Genomic DNA, 16,709 nt, shown 5'->3' on the forward strand with positions numbered 1-16,709 from the left:
CCCGCAACCGACAGAAGAGCTATGCTGATATTCGTCGGAAGGATTTAGAATTCCAAGTTGGTGATAAAGTCACGTTGAAAGTATACCCTTGGAAAGGAGTCGTTTGTTTTGGTAAATGAAGCAAACTAAGTCAGCGTTTTGTTGGACCTTTCAAGATTATCGAAAGAATTGGTCCCGTGGCTTATCGATTAGAACTACCTGCCGAGCTTAGTAAGGTACACGACGTGTTTCACGTCTCAAACCTGAAAAAAGTGTCTTGTTGATGACACACTCGTTATTCCTTTAGATGACATTCGCATTGATGATAATATGCACTTCATAGAAGAACCAATTGAGGTGGTGGATCAAACTGAAAAACACTTGAAACAAAGCACTATACCTATTGTTAAAGTCCGTTGGAATTCACGACGAGGCCCCGAGTATACCTGGGAACGTGAAGACCAAATGAGACGGAAATATCTCCATCTCTTCTCAACCGCAGATGTATCCGAGAAGATCACCTAAAACTTCGGGACGAAGTTTTTATTAACGGGGAGGTACTATGACGACCCTCAAATTTTCATCTCTGTTATTACTGTTCCATTATAGGACTGTTTGTACTCGTAAGCTTTGTTTAACAAACTTTGATTAAATAGTAACTTTTGATCAATATTTTCGTTAATATAAAGTTTACGTATTTTTCTGTGTCTTTATATCTATAAAGCTATAAGTATTATTAAAAGTGATATTTTATAACCTTTAAAAATTAATATAAACTAAATTGGAACTAAATAAAATTAATAAAAGTTAGGGACTAATAAATAAATAAAATGTAATTAAAAAATGTAACCTTAATATTAATAATAATAATAACTATAATTAAAAAAATATAAAATACATAAAGAAATAAGTAATGCCGTATAAAAAAAATATAAAAATACATGAAATTACAAACAAATCGGCTTGTTGTAGAAATAGGAAATTAACTTAATCTCTAAGCTTTCTCAAATCCTAGTTAAACTCTAATTAGTGTCCTTGTTCTTCAAGTAAATTGAGTGCAATTAGGAAACCCAACACCACTATATAAGGCATCAAGTTTTCCTCATGAAATCACCACAAACCCCTAGCAAATTAGTCGACATTCTCCCGCTTTCCCTCCTCTATTTTCTGTTGACACTTTCAGTTCCCATCCAGCCTTCCAGTCGACTAAACATAACCCTCAAAACAGCCTCTTACATCGACTAAAACCACCACCAAACAACCTGTATTCGATCTCCTGTTTCCTGCTGAATTCGTGACCCTCAACAGCCCAAGAATCATCCATTGTTGCTGCATGTTTTTATTGCTGTACCTGCTGTTTCTGTTCGTGATTAAGAAGACCCAAACAACCTCAATTAGGTCGTGTTGTTGCTGCTTGGTTTCTGCTTTCTTGTTTCGCATCATCATCATCATCCTTAGTCTCCAATCTTGTTAAGGTAGTGATAATGCTAAAAACGAACATATATTTCATAGCATTATTCCTCAAGAAAGACAAGCTTTTAGTTGCAATTGTTCTATTTACAAGTGATATTCGTTTAAATAATAAAAGGTGAAGACAAAAGACAGATTCGACGAATTGAAGACGCAAACGACCAAAAAGCTCAAAAGTACAAAAGACAATAAAAAAGGTTCCAATTATTGATAAGAAACGTCTTGAAATTACAAAAGTACAAGATTCAAAACACAAAGTACAAAATATTAAATTGTACGCGAGGACGTTCGAAAATCCGGAACCGGGACCAGAGTCAACTCTTAACGCTCGACGCAACGGACTAAAAATTACAAGTTAACTATGTATATAAATATAATATAATATATAATTAATTATATTAATTATATATATATTATATATATATATTAAAAACCGTCGGCAGCAAGAAACTCCAAGGGTGTGAGCTGTAAATACATCTCCGCGACTCGCGGAGTTTTAAGGGCATTTTGCCGCGAGTCGCGGAGCCCCAATTTTCAACTCTGGCTATAAAGCCAACCGAATTCTGATCAAATTTTATCATTTTTTTTTCTTCCTCTTCATACGTAAAATTTATATTTATATTTATAATTTATATTTTAATTTTAATTATAATTCTAATAATAAGGGTATGTTAGCGAATGTTGTAAGGGTGTAAGTCGAAATTCTGTCCGTGTAACGCTACGCTATTTTTAATCATTGTAAGTTATGTTCAACCTTTTTATATTAATGTCTCGTAGCTAAGTTATTATTATGCTTATTTAAAACGAAGTAATCATGATGTTGGGCTAATTACTAAAATTGGGTAATTGGGCTTTGTACCATAATTGGGGTTTGGACAAAAGAACGACACTTGTGGAAATTAGACTATGGGCTATTAATGGGCTTTATATTTGTTTAACTAAATGAAAGTTTGTTAATGTTAATATAAAGATTTACAATTGGGCGTCCCTATAAACTACCATATACACTCAATCGGACACGATGGGCGGGGTATTTATATGTACGAATAATCGTTCATTTAACCGGACACGGGAATGGATTAATAGCCACTAGAATAATTAAAACAGGGGTGAAATTACATTCAAGGGTAATTGGTGTAATTGTTAACAAAGTGGTAAAACCTTGGTTTACACGCAGTCGATAACCTGGTGTATTCATTAAACAAAGTATTAAAACCTTGTTACAATTCGAATCCCCAATTAGTTGGAATATTTAACTTCGGGTATAATAATAATTTGACAAGGACACTTGCAATTTATATTTATGACTGATGGACTGTTATGGACAAAAACCAGACGGACATATTAAATAATCCAGGACAAAGGACAATTAACCCATGGGCATAAAACTAAAATCAACACGTCAAACATCATGATTACGGAAGTTTAAATAAGCATAATTCTTTTATTTCATATTTAATTTCCTTTATTTTATATTTAATTGCACTTCTAATTATCGCACTTTTATTTATTGTTATTTAATCGCACTTTTAATTATCGTACTTTTTAATTATCGCAATTTTATTTTATCGCACTTTTATTATTCGCAATTTCATTATCGTTATTTACTTTACGCTTTAATTTAAGTCTTGTATTTATTTTATATTTTACATTAGGTTTTAACTGCGACTAAAGTCTTAAAATCGACAAACCGGTCATTAAACGGTAAAAACCCCCCTTTATAATAATAATATTACTTATATATATATTTGTATTTTTATAAAAGTAAACTAATATAGCGTTGAGCTTTGTTTAAAGATTTCCCTGTGGAACGAACCGGACTTACTAAAAACTACACTACTGTACGATTAGGTACACTGCCTATAAGTGTTGTAGCAAGGTTTAAGTATATCCATTCTATAAATAAATAAATATCTTGTGTAAAATTGTATCGTATTTAATAGTGTTTTCTGCTAAAATTAATAACTATTTTATATACACCTCGTTGCACATCAAGTATTTTTGGCGCCGCTGCCGGGGAAAAACTCTTAAAAGCCGGAAGCGCAACGCTAATATAAAAAAAAAAGATTTTTATCTACTTTTATTAAAATTCGTTTTTGTAAAAATACGTTTTAATTATTGAAAAATATAAAAAGAAAAAACAAAAATATAAGCATTTTTAAGATTTTGTTAAATATTTAAGTGTTATAAGCTTCTTTATTTTTATTTTAGTTTATAAAAATATAAGTTTAATTTTAATATCTTTTATTTATATAAAAATTAAAAACAGAAAATAAAAAAAAAAATAAAGAAAACGCGTAAAAATTTCAAACCTGTCAACAGAATTTCTGAACCCCGCGACTCGCGGGGTTTTCTTCTTTAATTGCCGCGACTCGCGGAGGCCATCTGACACGCGACAGGAAGCCCTAAAACTGCATTAATTACGGGTTATTATTTATTATTATTATTTAAACCTTATTATTATTATTATTATTATTATTATTATTATTAGTTTTAGTTTTAATTTTACTTTTTATTTAATTTGTTGTATTTAGTTTTAATTAGTTTTATTAAATTGTAAAATTTGTAGTTTTATTAAATAAATAATATAAAAATAATATTTTTATAAAAATTGTACTTTTTACAACTTTTTGTATATTTTTATATTTTGTCCCTTTTTAATCGTTGTAGCGTAATATTTGTATTTTTTTTAGCTCATAATTAATTTTAAACTTAGTTTTTGCTATAGTTATTTTTACTCCTAGATTTTTAGGCTTTGCCATAGAATTCCTTAAGTGCTTTTTCTTTAGACTAAGATTTAGGTGCTTTAGAATTTTGCGACGCCTTTTTAAGTTTTAGTTTCTTTTTAAGTTATTTCCATTTGGGATTTAGTTTTTCCTGTAAGCTTTAATATTTTTAGACACCTTTTACTATGTACCAATTATCATTCCAATTAGTAATTTCAATTTGCGATTATAATTTTAAGTTAGTTGTAGTAATAAGGTTAGGTTAGTTAAGTATTTTTAAGTTTTTATAAGTTTCTTTTATTTTTTCGTCACCTTTTATTTTTCAACCATTTTTTCTTTTTCAACCTTTTTCGACGAACTCTTTTTCTCTCTTATTTCTCGCCATTCTAGTTTTTAGGACATAGATTTTTATTCTACTTCTTATCTAAATTTCTTAAAATTACGAAAATTTATTTTAAGTAGTTAAATTGATAGACATCAAAATTTTCTGGTTCGTAGTAATAGTTGGATTTGTACGTGGACCGGGTTATTGGAGCCAAACAGTCCTCAATTATATTGAGACCAAACGAATCCTGCCCCTCTGCTGCATCTTTTGGCTATTCGAAACGTGGGCAAAATCAGAAAAGTCTATTGATTGGATAACTTATTATAATTTTTCTTTCCTTTTTAAAACTAATAGGATATTCAGTGAATGCACCGAGCAAGACGTTCATCACCTTTTGTACGTTCACCACCTGTAACTCGATCAAGACATCGTTTAACAAATATAACCGCCGTTGATTTTTCTTTAGAATCGTCATCCAGTCGACCAAGTACTTCAGTTCAAATTTCCGATAATCCAGTTTTTGAAACAAACCTCACAATTGAGAATCCAGAGAATATTCAGGAACGGTTCATAGATCCTGAACCACTAAACTTTCCTCCGGAGCCACCAATCATTCAAACAGAGATTGTTAAGGAACGAACCATTAAATCAGAATCATCTAGTGATACCGATTCAACAAATTCAATTATGGAGAATCTGGAACCTTTAAGTATGGAAGACCGAATGAGAGCTAAACGTACTGGCCAAGGTCACGCAATTACTCATCCAGACATTAATGCGCCAGATTATGAAATCAAAGGACAAATTCTACACATGGTGACTAATCAATGCCAATTTAGTGGTGCGCCGAAGGAAGATCCAAATGAACATCTACGTACCTTTAATAGAATCTGCACACTATTTAAAATACGAGAAGTGGAGGATGAACAGATATATCTCATGTTATTTCCCTGGACTTTAAAGGGAGAAGCCAAAGATTGGTTGGAATCGTTACCTGAAGGGGCGATCGATACATGGGATGTTTTAGTTGACAAATTTCTTAAACAATTTTTTCCTGCATCTAAAGCCGTAAGACTTCAAGCAGAAATTGTTACGTTCACACAGAAGCCAAATGAAACTCTATATGAGGCGTGGACAAGATATGGAAAGTTATTAAGAGGATGTCCGCAACATGGTTTAGACACCTGTCAAATAGTACAAATATTCTACCGAGGATGCGACATCACTACAAGAAAAGACATAGATATAGCAGCTGGTGGTTCTATTATGAAGAAAACCGAAACTGATGCTTACAAAATTATTGATAACACTGCTTCCCACTCACATGAGTGGCACCAAGAAAAAGATATCATTAGATCATCTAAAGCAGCTAGAGCCGATTCTAGCCATGACTTAGATTCCATTTCCGCAAAGATAGATGCTTTCGAGAGACGAATGGAAAAGATGACTAAAGATATTCATGCTATACGAATTAGTTGTGAGCAGTGTGGAGGACCACATTTGACAAAAGATTGTCTCAGTATTGAATTAACAATGGAACAAAGAGAGAATATTTCATACATAAACCAAAGGCCTGGAAATAATTATCAGAATAATTATCAATCGCCAAGACCGATTTACAATCAAAACCAGAATTATAACCGAAATATTCCTTACAACAACCAACAAGGTCCTAGCAATCAACAAGTATCCAATAATACTTACAATCAGCAAAGACCGAATTTTCAAAACAAACCACCACAACAAACCGATGATAAAAAGCCGAATTTAGAAGATATGATGACGAAGCTAGTTGAAACTCAAACGCAGTTTTTCACATCTCAAAAACAAACCAATGAACAAAATGCTCAAGCATTTAGAAATCAACAAGCTTCTATTCAAAATCTGGAACAAGAAGTAAGTAACCTAGCAAGGTTAATAGGTGAAAGAAAACCGGGAAGTCTACCAAGCGATACAAATGCTAACCCCCGGAATGAAACAGCTAAAGCCATTACCACAAGAAGTGGTACAACACTTAAATCACCTGAAATACCTGTAACTTCTGATGAAACTATTCCTACTACACAAGAACCACAACCTGATCAAGATAAGGAAAAAGAACCGGTAGTTGAAAAGGTAAATGAAGATAACACAGTTAAAGATAAACCTTATGTTAAACCATACCAACCACCACTTCCTTACCCGAGTAAAATGAAGAAAGAAAAACTTGAAGCCGAGCAATCCAAATTCTTGGATATGTTTAAACAGATAAATGTAAATCTTCCTTTCATTGATGTGATTTCAGGAATGCCAAGATATGCTAAATTCTTGAAAGATCTAATCTCAAATAGAAAGAAAATGGAAGAACTCTCGGCTGTTACTATGAATGCTAATTGTTCAGCAGTGCTGTTGAATAAGATACCAGAAAAACTATCTGATCCAGGAAGTTTCACAATTCCATGTTTTCTGGGTAGTCTTAGTTCAATAGAAGCATTGGCAGACTTAGGTGCTAGTATAAATCTAATGCCGTATTCACTATACGCTAAACTAGACCTTGGAGAATTGAAACCAACCAGAATAAGCATACAACTAGCCGATAGATCAATAAAATATCCTAGAGGGATAATGGAGAACATGCTAGTTAAAGTTGGTACTTTAGTATTTCCAGTAGATTTTGTTGTTTTGGACATGGAAGAAGATTCTCAAGTTCCTCTCATATTAGGAAGACCATTCTTAAACACGGCTAAAGCAATGATAGACGTGTTCGGTAAGAAATTGACCCTAAGTATAGAGGATGAGAGTGTTACCTTTTCAGTTGATAGAGCAATGCAACAACCACAATCTGCAGATGATACATGTTATTATATTCAAACTATAGATGCACATGCGGAATTATTAGAAGAATTTCCAGAATTACAAGGAACAGGAGAATGTTCTTTAGGAGAAGGTAATGAACCAATTGATGAAGCTGAAATGTTAGCTACACTTATAGCTAATGGATATGAACCAACAACAGAAGAAATTCAAATGCTAAAAGAAGAAGACAGATATCGATACAAATCATCGATAGAAGAACCTCCGAAATTAGAATTAAAGCCACTTCCAAACCATTTGGAATATGCTTATTTACATGGTGAATCTGAATTACCTGTAATAATATCGTCTTCTCTTACTGAAAATGAGAAATCACAGCTCATTTCTGTGTTGAAAGCTCATAAACCAGCCATTGCATGGAAGATTCATGATATTAAAGGAATAAGTCCTTCGTATTGCACACATAAAATCCTTATGGAAGAAGGTCATAAAACGTATGTGCAACGCCAACGAAGATTAAATCCTAATATGCAAGATGTAGTTAAGAAAGAGATTATTAAACTGCTAGATGCAGGTTTGATATATCCAATCTCTGATAGTCCATGGGTAAGCCCAGTTCAATGCGTGCCTAAGAAGGGTGGCATGACTGTCATTACAAATGAGAAAAATGAGCTTATTCCTACTAGGACTGTAACAGGATGGCGTGTATGTATTGATTATAGAAAATTAAATGACGCCACCAGAAAAGATCACTTTCCCTTACCTTTCATAGATCAAATGTTGGAAAGATTAGCCGGAAATAGTTACTATTGTTTTCTAGATGGATTTTCCGGATATTTTCAAATTCCAATAGCACTCGAAGATCAAGAGAAAACCACATTCACGTGCCCTTATGGTACTTTTGCTTACAAAAGAATGCCATTTGGACTTTGTAACGCCCCTGCAACCTTTCAAAGGTGTATGATGGCAATTTTTCACGACATGATAGAAGAATGCATGGAAGTATTCATGGATGACTTTTCAGTCTTCGGTGATACATTTAAATCATGTCTAGTTAATCTGGAACGAATGCTAATTAGATGCGAAAAATCAAATCTAGTACTTAATTGGGAGAAATGCCATTTCATGGTTAAAGAAGGCATCGTTCTTGGACATAAAATTTCAAAAGAAGGAATTGAAGTGGATAGAGCTAAAGTAGATGTAATTGCTAAACTTCCACATCCCACCAATGTTAGAGGAGTTAGGAGTTTTCTAGGGCATGCCGGTTTTTACCGACGTTTTATAAAAGATTTTTCTAAAATTGCCACTCCTATGAATAAACTCCTAGAAAAGGATGCGCCATTTATCTTTTCAGATGAATGTATCAAATCTTTTAATATTCTTAAAGAAAAACTCACTAATGCACCGATCATGATAACACCAAATTGGAATCTACCATTTGAACTAATGTGCGATGCAAGTGATTTTGCAATGGGAGCCGTTTTAGGACAAAGGATTGAAAAACGATTTCAACCTATATATTATGCTAGTAAGACATTACAAGGAGCACAAACGAACTATACAACTACTGAAAAAGAACTCCTTGCTATTGTCTTTGCTTTTGACAAATTTCGATCATATCTCGTTCTAGCAAAAACGGTGGTCTATACCGACCATTCTGCTCTTAGATACCTATTTTCAAAACAAGATGCTAAACCAAGATTAATCCGTTGGATCTTACTCTTACAAGAGTTTGATATTGAAATCCGAGATAAAAGAGGAGCAGAAAATCTCGCCGCTGATCATCTTTCTCGTCTTGAAAATCCCGAATTAGAAGTTCTAAATGAATCAGCCATACAAGACAACTTTCCTGATGAATATCTATTGAAGATAGATTATAAAGAAATCCCATGGTTTGCAGACTATGCAAACTACTTAGTTTGTGGATTCCTTGAAAAAGGATTATCGTACCAAAGACGAAAGAAATTCTTCAGTGATATAAAACACTATTTCTGGGAAGATCCACATCTGTTTAAAAGTTGTCCCGATGGAATAATACGCCGATGTGTATTTGGAGATGAAGCTAGTAAAATTTTAAACCATTGTCACACAGGACCAACAGGAGGGCATTATGGGCCTCAACTAACAGCAAGAAAAGTTTATGAAGCTGGATTCTATTGGCCTACAATTTACAAAGACGCACACCTTCTTTGCAAATCCTGTGATGCATGTCAAAGGGCCGGAAAAATAAGTCAACGTGATGAAATGCCACAAAATGTCATTCAAGTATGTGAAGTATTTGACATTTGGGGTATTGACTTTATGGGTCCATTTCCAAAATCTCATAATAATCTATATATACTCGTAGCCATTGATTATGTATCTAAATGGGCGGAAGCACAAGCTCTCCCAACTAACGATGCACGAGTTGTAGTCAACTTTTTAAAACGTCTTTTTGCAAGGTTTGGAACACCGAAAGCTTTAATAAGTGATCGGGGAACTCATTTTTGTAATAATCAACTTGAGAAAGTTCTTAAAAGATATGGAGTAACTCATAAAATCTCCACCGCATATCATCCACAAACAAGTGGACAAGTTGAAAACACCAACCGAGCTTTAAAACGTATTCTAGAGAAAACCGTAGGATCAAATCCGAAGGAATGGTCCATTAAATTGGAGGATGCACTCTGGGCTTTTAGAACAGCCTACAAAACTCCAATTGGAACCACACCTTTTAGACTTGTGTATGGAAAAGCATGTCATCTTCCAGTAGAAATTGAACACAAAGCATTTTGGGCTTTGAAGACATGTAATCTTGATTTACATGAAGCCGGACGTCTACGATTAAGTCAACTAAACGAATTAGAAGAATTAAGACATGAAGCATACGAAAATTCGTTAATCTATAAAGAAAGAACGAAGAAATGGCATGATAAAAGAATCAGAAGTTCAAAAGAATTTAAAGAAGGAGACAGAGTTCTTCTTTTCAATTCACGATTCAAGCTATTTCCTGGAAAATTGAAATCAAGATGGTCTGGACCATTCATAGTCAAAAGAGTTTTCCCATACGGAACGATAGAATTAATAAATTCAAATGGGATTGAATTTAAAGTTAATGGTCACAGAGTTAAACATTACATACATGGTCCGATGGAAGTCGACAACGAAGTTAATCACAATTTCGACACCACAGCTAACTAAGTGTGGGGAGAATCAAGTCTTTAAAGGATAATATGTATTTCTGTTAGAGTTAGATTGTCTGTTTTCGTGTAGTTCTCGAAAATGGAACACGTATGGTCTTTCCCTAGCAGACCCTAAAGAACTAGTCTTCTCCCCCCATTCTGAATTTTTATTTTTTTTAGGTTTTTACAAAATGAAGACTGCCTGTGAATTAAACCATGGTCTAATGCTACACTCTTTGATCACTAAACGTAATAATGACATACTACCGAGTGAATTAGTATCAGTAATCAGAGAAAGAATGGACAGAGTTAGAAAAGGATCCAGATGCGAAGATAATAAGTTACAATTTGGTAAAGGAAAATCAAAATCCGCAGCGAAAAGAAGAGCACGACACCTAGAACGATGTCACAAATGCGGAAAATGGTCACATGGAGGTAAATGTTCAAATAATCAAACCTATTCAAATACCGAATTTGTTACTTTATGCAGAGACGGACCGTTCATATGTTTAGAAGAAAAGACAATGAATGCTCGAGGTTACGCCTATGCAGCCATGGAAAATCAATTAAACCGACTATCTTATGAATATAATAGATCATATAACTAAGAAATCTATTTCACAGGTATGTCTGTACAGTTTTTATTTTTATTTTTATTTTTAACCTTTTGATAATAAACGCTAATTTGTTCGCTAAAAAGTATTAAATTGGTATTAAATAAAATTAGGTTTGGCGACCGAAATTATTGATATACTTCAAAAATTTATTACATCACTGCGAAATTTAACGTTTATTCTTAAGGTATAAATATCTTTAATCAATCAACCCAAAAATATTTCAAAAATTCGTCATGAGTTAAATTAGGTCTTGGAACCGAAATTACTTTACCGAAAAGAGGGGCGCATATTTTTGATAATATTTGATTGATTAAAGTGGGATAAAAAGCCAAAAAGATTTTTAATTTTATTTTTACCATGTTTTTAAAATTAATCTTAAATTAATATTGTAAACTTTGTAAAAACAATATATTTAAAATTGTAAATATTTGAAAAATTAATATAAGTTTGGTATGAATTTATGAATTTTTAAATTAAGTTTGGTGTGAATTTTTAATTTTTAAAATATGAAATTTTAATTTTATGCATTTCAAATTTTAAGTTTGGTGTGAATTTTTAATTTTTAATTTTTAATTTTGAATTTTATATTTAAGTTGTGTGAATTTAAAAACAAAAATTTACTTTATCTCATTAAGTTAAGAATATGATTTTTAAAATTCGTCGTAAGTTGAAGACTAGGTCTTTGAACCGAAATTGCTTTACCCAAGGGAGGGACGAGAACTTTTATTATCATTATTTTTAATCTTATTGATTTAAAGTATGCCAAAAACATTGAAAAAACCCAAAAATCTTAGCTTTTAAAACAATCGCTACAAAAAGACAAATTTTAAAATTTTGTCGAAGGACGGACTAGGACATCGATCCGAAACGACCTCGTCCTAAATAACAAGGGAAACAAAATTTTAAAATTAATTTCTTAATTGTTTTCAAAAGTTAATGATTAAAAAAAAAAAAAAAAAAAAAAAAAAAAAAGAGTAAACTCCGCGACTCGCGGAGTTTGCAGTGCAAAACCTCCGCGACTCGCGGAGGGACCAAAACCCAGAAAAAAAAATAAAAGAGCTGCACGAACTGATCACTCTCCCACACTCAAAAACACTGCGAAATACAGCTCGAAAACAGACCCGAAAAAACCCGAAAATCACCCCCAAAAATCTCAATTTTTAACCGTTAATCACCAAATTTTTTGCTAAAATCATGTTGAGAAGGATGATATCTAAGAATTACTCAAGAAAAACGGTAAATTTCTACACCTAAACACCATTAATTCGAAATTAGGTGTTCTTGAGCTATTTTTTCCCAATTTGATTTTGATGCTTTTTAGTGTAATTAGACTTAAATTGTTTATGTATTATGCTTGTATAACCTAGATTGATGCTGTTTAACATGATTAGAAGCCTTAAACTTCAAATTTTGAATAATCTAGGGTTTGTGTTCTTGAGCAATTTGGGGCTTTTTGATATAAACAGGTTATGGCCAATTTTTGTCATGAATTGTTGCTAAATTGAGTAGTGTAACATGTCTAGGTAGTTAAATGATCCAAACTTTGAGCCTAAACATGATTTTGAGAATTAAAGTGGACTTTTTCAAGTCCAAAATTCATGAACTTGATTTTTGAAAGATAATGCCATTTGAGACTTGTTTATTTGCTAGTAATGATTATTTTGACATGTTATTTGAGTTGAATGCTTATGAACTTGGCGAAAATTTTCGTATATGCTTATTTGAAAAAGTATAGATTTGATAAAAATGTGAAAATGAGCTTAAGTTTGATATAAATTGATAATGTCATTGTAATTATTTTGATTGATGATTTTGCTGACACTAATGCATATTTGGATGCACAAAATTTGTGTTTGATGTGTTTTGCAGAATGAAAGGGGTGAATCTTCATCCCAAGCCCGCCATGCTCCTGCTGAGAATTTGGAACAACAGGAGGTAGATAACTACTACAAGCAGGATGTACCTCATCCAGTCATGACCTTTTCCGATATGCATTTGGAAGAGTTGCACCCGAACTTGAGATTTGACAGACTTTGGATAGATTATCCAAAATATCAACGGGGTTTGCATACTCTTCATTCCAAGGTTGTTGAGGTACCGAGGGTCATAGAATGGGGACCCTTGGAAGCTGTAGAATTGGCCGGGCCAATTAGGGAATTACTTGTACAGAGGTATGGTAATTCTTCTTTTAATGACTGGATATGTTTATTCACCATACGCAGACCTGTATATAAAGTATGGTGTGAAGAGTTGTTATGTAGTATAGAGTTGAATGATCGGGTAGCTAGTTTAACCGATCGTTCTTTTATTAGATTTTTGTTAGGCGGTTCGATGCGCCACATGTCTTTACTGGACATGGCTCAGGCTTTACGTATATATACGCCTGAGGAGTTAGCGTCTGCCGATTGTAGAGGATTGATACTAAACGGTAGAAAGATAGATGAGAATTTTGATACACACGGTGTGTGGAGTCAAATGACAAGCCATCACCGTTTCAAAGGGGGAAACTACTCTTATTTGGATATAGATAGAGCCGAATTAAGAGTAATACATAGGTTTTTAGCTAATTCGATTACACAAAGGGGTAAAAACAAAGAAAAGGTAAATGAACAAGATTTGTTTTACCATATGTGTATTCGAGACCCACAGAGCGCTGTAAGTATACCATATTGTGTGGGTTATTATTTATCAGCTATGGTTCGGGGGATGCGTCCACATAGCATAATAGGAGGTGGTATTTTTATTACTTTGATTGGTGAATATCTCGGTGTGGATATAAGTCGGGGGGGATTATTAGTAGAAGAGCCGGAACCCCGCGACACTATAGGTTTAAATGTATACCATGGTGCGAAAGTTTTGAAGCGGCGAAATAACGCCGCAGTACGATACCATGGTAGACATCCACAGGTGGAGAGAAACCAGGAACAAGGTAATGTAGGAGGGGGGAATGAGATGCAAGAAATGCATAGGTTTATAGCTTCTCAGGAATACGAAAATGCTAGACAGAGAGCATTTGAAGATTGGCAAGTTCATCAGAACCAGATCATAGCGCATTGCCAACATATAGGTAGAAACTATATTCCTACACCAAAACCCGTCTTCCCTCCTTGGTCGATAGAGATGCAGCCACCATATCCTACGTATGACCCTGCCGAAGCATTCTATAGCACTTATGGTTATGCGTGGAACCCCTATTGGTACCAATATCATCCTTAGTTTACTTATTATTTTTTTTTATTTTGTAATTTGTAATTATTGATATGTTTAATACTTTTGTTAATATTGTAATCATTTTTATAATTATCTAACTTTTATTCTTAGATTTTAATAATTTTTGAATGTGGGGTAATAAACCAAACTTCAAAAATATGTATATATGTTTGCAGTTTATCTTATGTACACAACAGGGTAAAACAACGCATTTTCAAAGACTGGCATTAAGTTCAGCAAAAGCAACTAATTTTGACGACAAGATGCAAAATATATGTGAAATAACAACAAGACGGAATGAACAAATGATGTGCACCATTTATCATTCAACAAACAAACGCCAATATATTTGGAAACTTTGGTAAAAATTTAATCATTTTCACACAAATCACCCTCAATAATTTAAATTGTTACTGATTTCTTGCAAATGAGGGCATTGCAAGATCTTAAGTGTGGGAAGGGGTTAAATTCTTTCGGATTTTAAAAAATTTTTACTTTATACACTTGGTTACCATTAAAAATACTAGTAAAGCAGTAGTTGTATTAGAATCTAGTGCTCTCTGATAAAAAAGAACAGCCCTAGTCTTATATACTGACTACCCAATTCTAGTAAAATTTTTCAATTAAATGAATTCAAATCATGTTTATACATATTTATGAACGATAAAACTAGGTTTTAACACCGAAATTATTGTTACCTCGGAAAGGACATAAATTGAGAAACAAACAAAAATGTTAAAATTCATTTAAAATGGAATAGAGGACGATAAAAAGAAAAATAAAAAGCCAAGTGTGGGAAAATTTACCAAGTTATTTTAAACATATGCCACATATATTTGTAACAAATAACTGAAAATACTTTTGCTTTGGACTAAACTAAACTGTTTTACCCAATGAAAGAAAAGAAGAGATGGATCTACACGATGAATCAATTCCATCATTAAAAGGAAGTAAAGTCTTCCGAAAAAGACACGCGCTTCTTGATTTAGGTCATGAAGTTGTCGTCCAGACCAGCTGTAGGTTGACGAAAAATCTAGAAAAGTCATCTCTAAAATCAGCAGGAAATCCACGGACCTCAGCATCAAACAGGGTCGCCAAGTGGTCAGATTTATCCTAACCATGAGAAGGATTTATCTCGTACAATGGGGGGGCACCATGCAAATTAGCTGGATAAGACTAATGAATCAGATCCCCAGAAAGGATAATCTCCTTAAAGATTAAAAATCAGCTTTTAAGACTGATATTACTCAATCCTAGAGATTGACCTTAAAGATTGAGAATTCAAACTCATGGAATTCAATGATATCTAAACTCGAGCTTAAACGAGAAAATATTTTGATCAAAATTATAAACCGATTTGTTTTCTGAAAACCCTATTTTCAATGCGTTCATTACCATTGAACGTAAAATCCTAGGAATTCACCTGGAATTCATTAGGTCACCTGAACCAAATCGGGTGTCAACCGTAAGAACGGTGGTTGCATAGCATGGTCAAAGACAGGACCTTGTGCCAGACCTAAAAATTATAAGGGTGAGCTTTACTATTGCTCCTACCAAGGATAGTAATTGCGTCCGACACGTTATAGACCATAATCAAAAGCATGTCACGGGACATTGCCTTAACAGTTGCTTGTTCAACGCTTTCCTTTACAACCGGACGGTAGTTTGCCGAAAGGTAATATACGGAACAAGTAAACTGGACGTGTTGCTTTCCAAATACAAGGTTAGCAAGTGGGTGACACAAAACCGCAAGTTTTGAGCTAAAATTTTCAAATCTGAAACCCACCAAACCCACAAAAATATTTTGCAAACACCGGTAAAGGGTTATTCCGGAAAACTTATCTAGGGTAAAAACTAGATTTAATTTTCAAAAGATCAAATGTTTTCATAAAGATCCAATTTCCTTAATGGATCTAAATTTTTAGAGTCATGTGGGACTGTAAACCATATCGTTACTACCATTGTTTATACCGCCGTATAGAAATCACTGATGTACAAAGTGTGAAGAATAAAGAAGTGATTCTCGTATTTCAAGACAATATTGCTTGAGGACAAGCAACGCTCAAGTGTGGGAATATTTGATAATGCTAAAAACGAACATATATTTCATAGCATTATTCCTCAAGAAAGACAAGCTTTTAGTTGCAATTGTTCTATTTACAAGTGATATTCGTTTAAATAATAAAAGGTGAAGACAAAAGACAGATTCGACGAATTGAAGACGCAAACGACCAAAAAGCTCAAAAGTACAAAAGACAATCAAAAAGGTTCCAATTATTGATAAGAAACGTCTTGAAATTACAAAAGTACAAGATTCAAAACACAAAGTACAAGATATTAAATTGTACGCGAGGACGTTCGAAAATCCAGAACCGGGACCAGAGTCAACTCTTAACGCTCGACGCAACGGACTAAAAATTACAAGTTA

Source organism: Rutidosis leptorrhynchoides, chromosome 4 (genome assembly GCF_046630445.1).
Source record: "Rutidosis leptorrhynchoides isolate AG116_Rl617_1_P2 chromosome 4, CSIRO_AGI_Rlap_v1, whole genome shotgun sequence".
NCBI classification, from domain to species: Eukaryota; Viridiplantae; Streptophyta; class Magnoliopsida; order Asterales; family Asteraceae; genus Rutidosis; species Rutidosis leptorrhynchoides.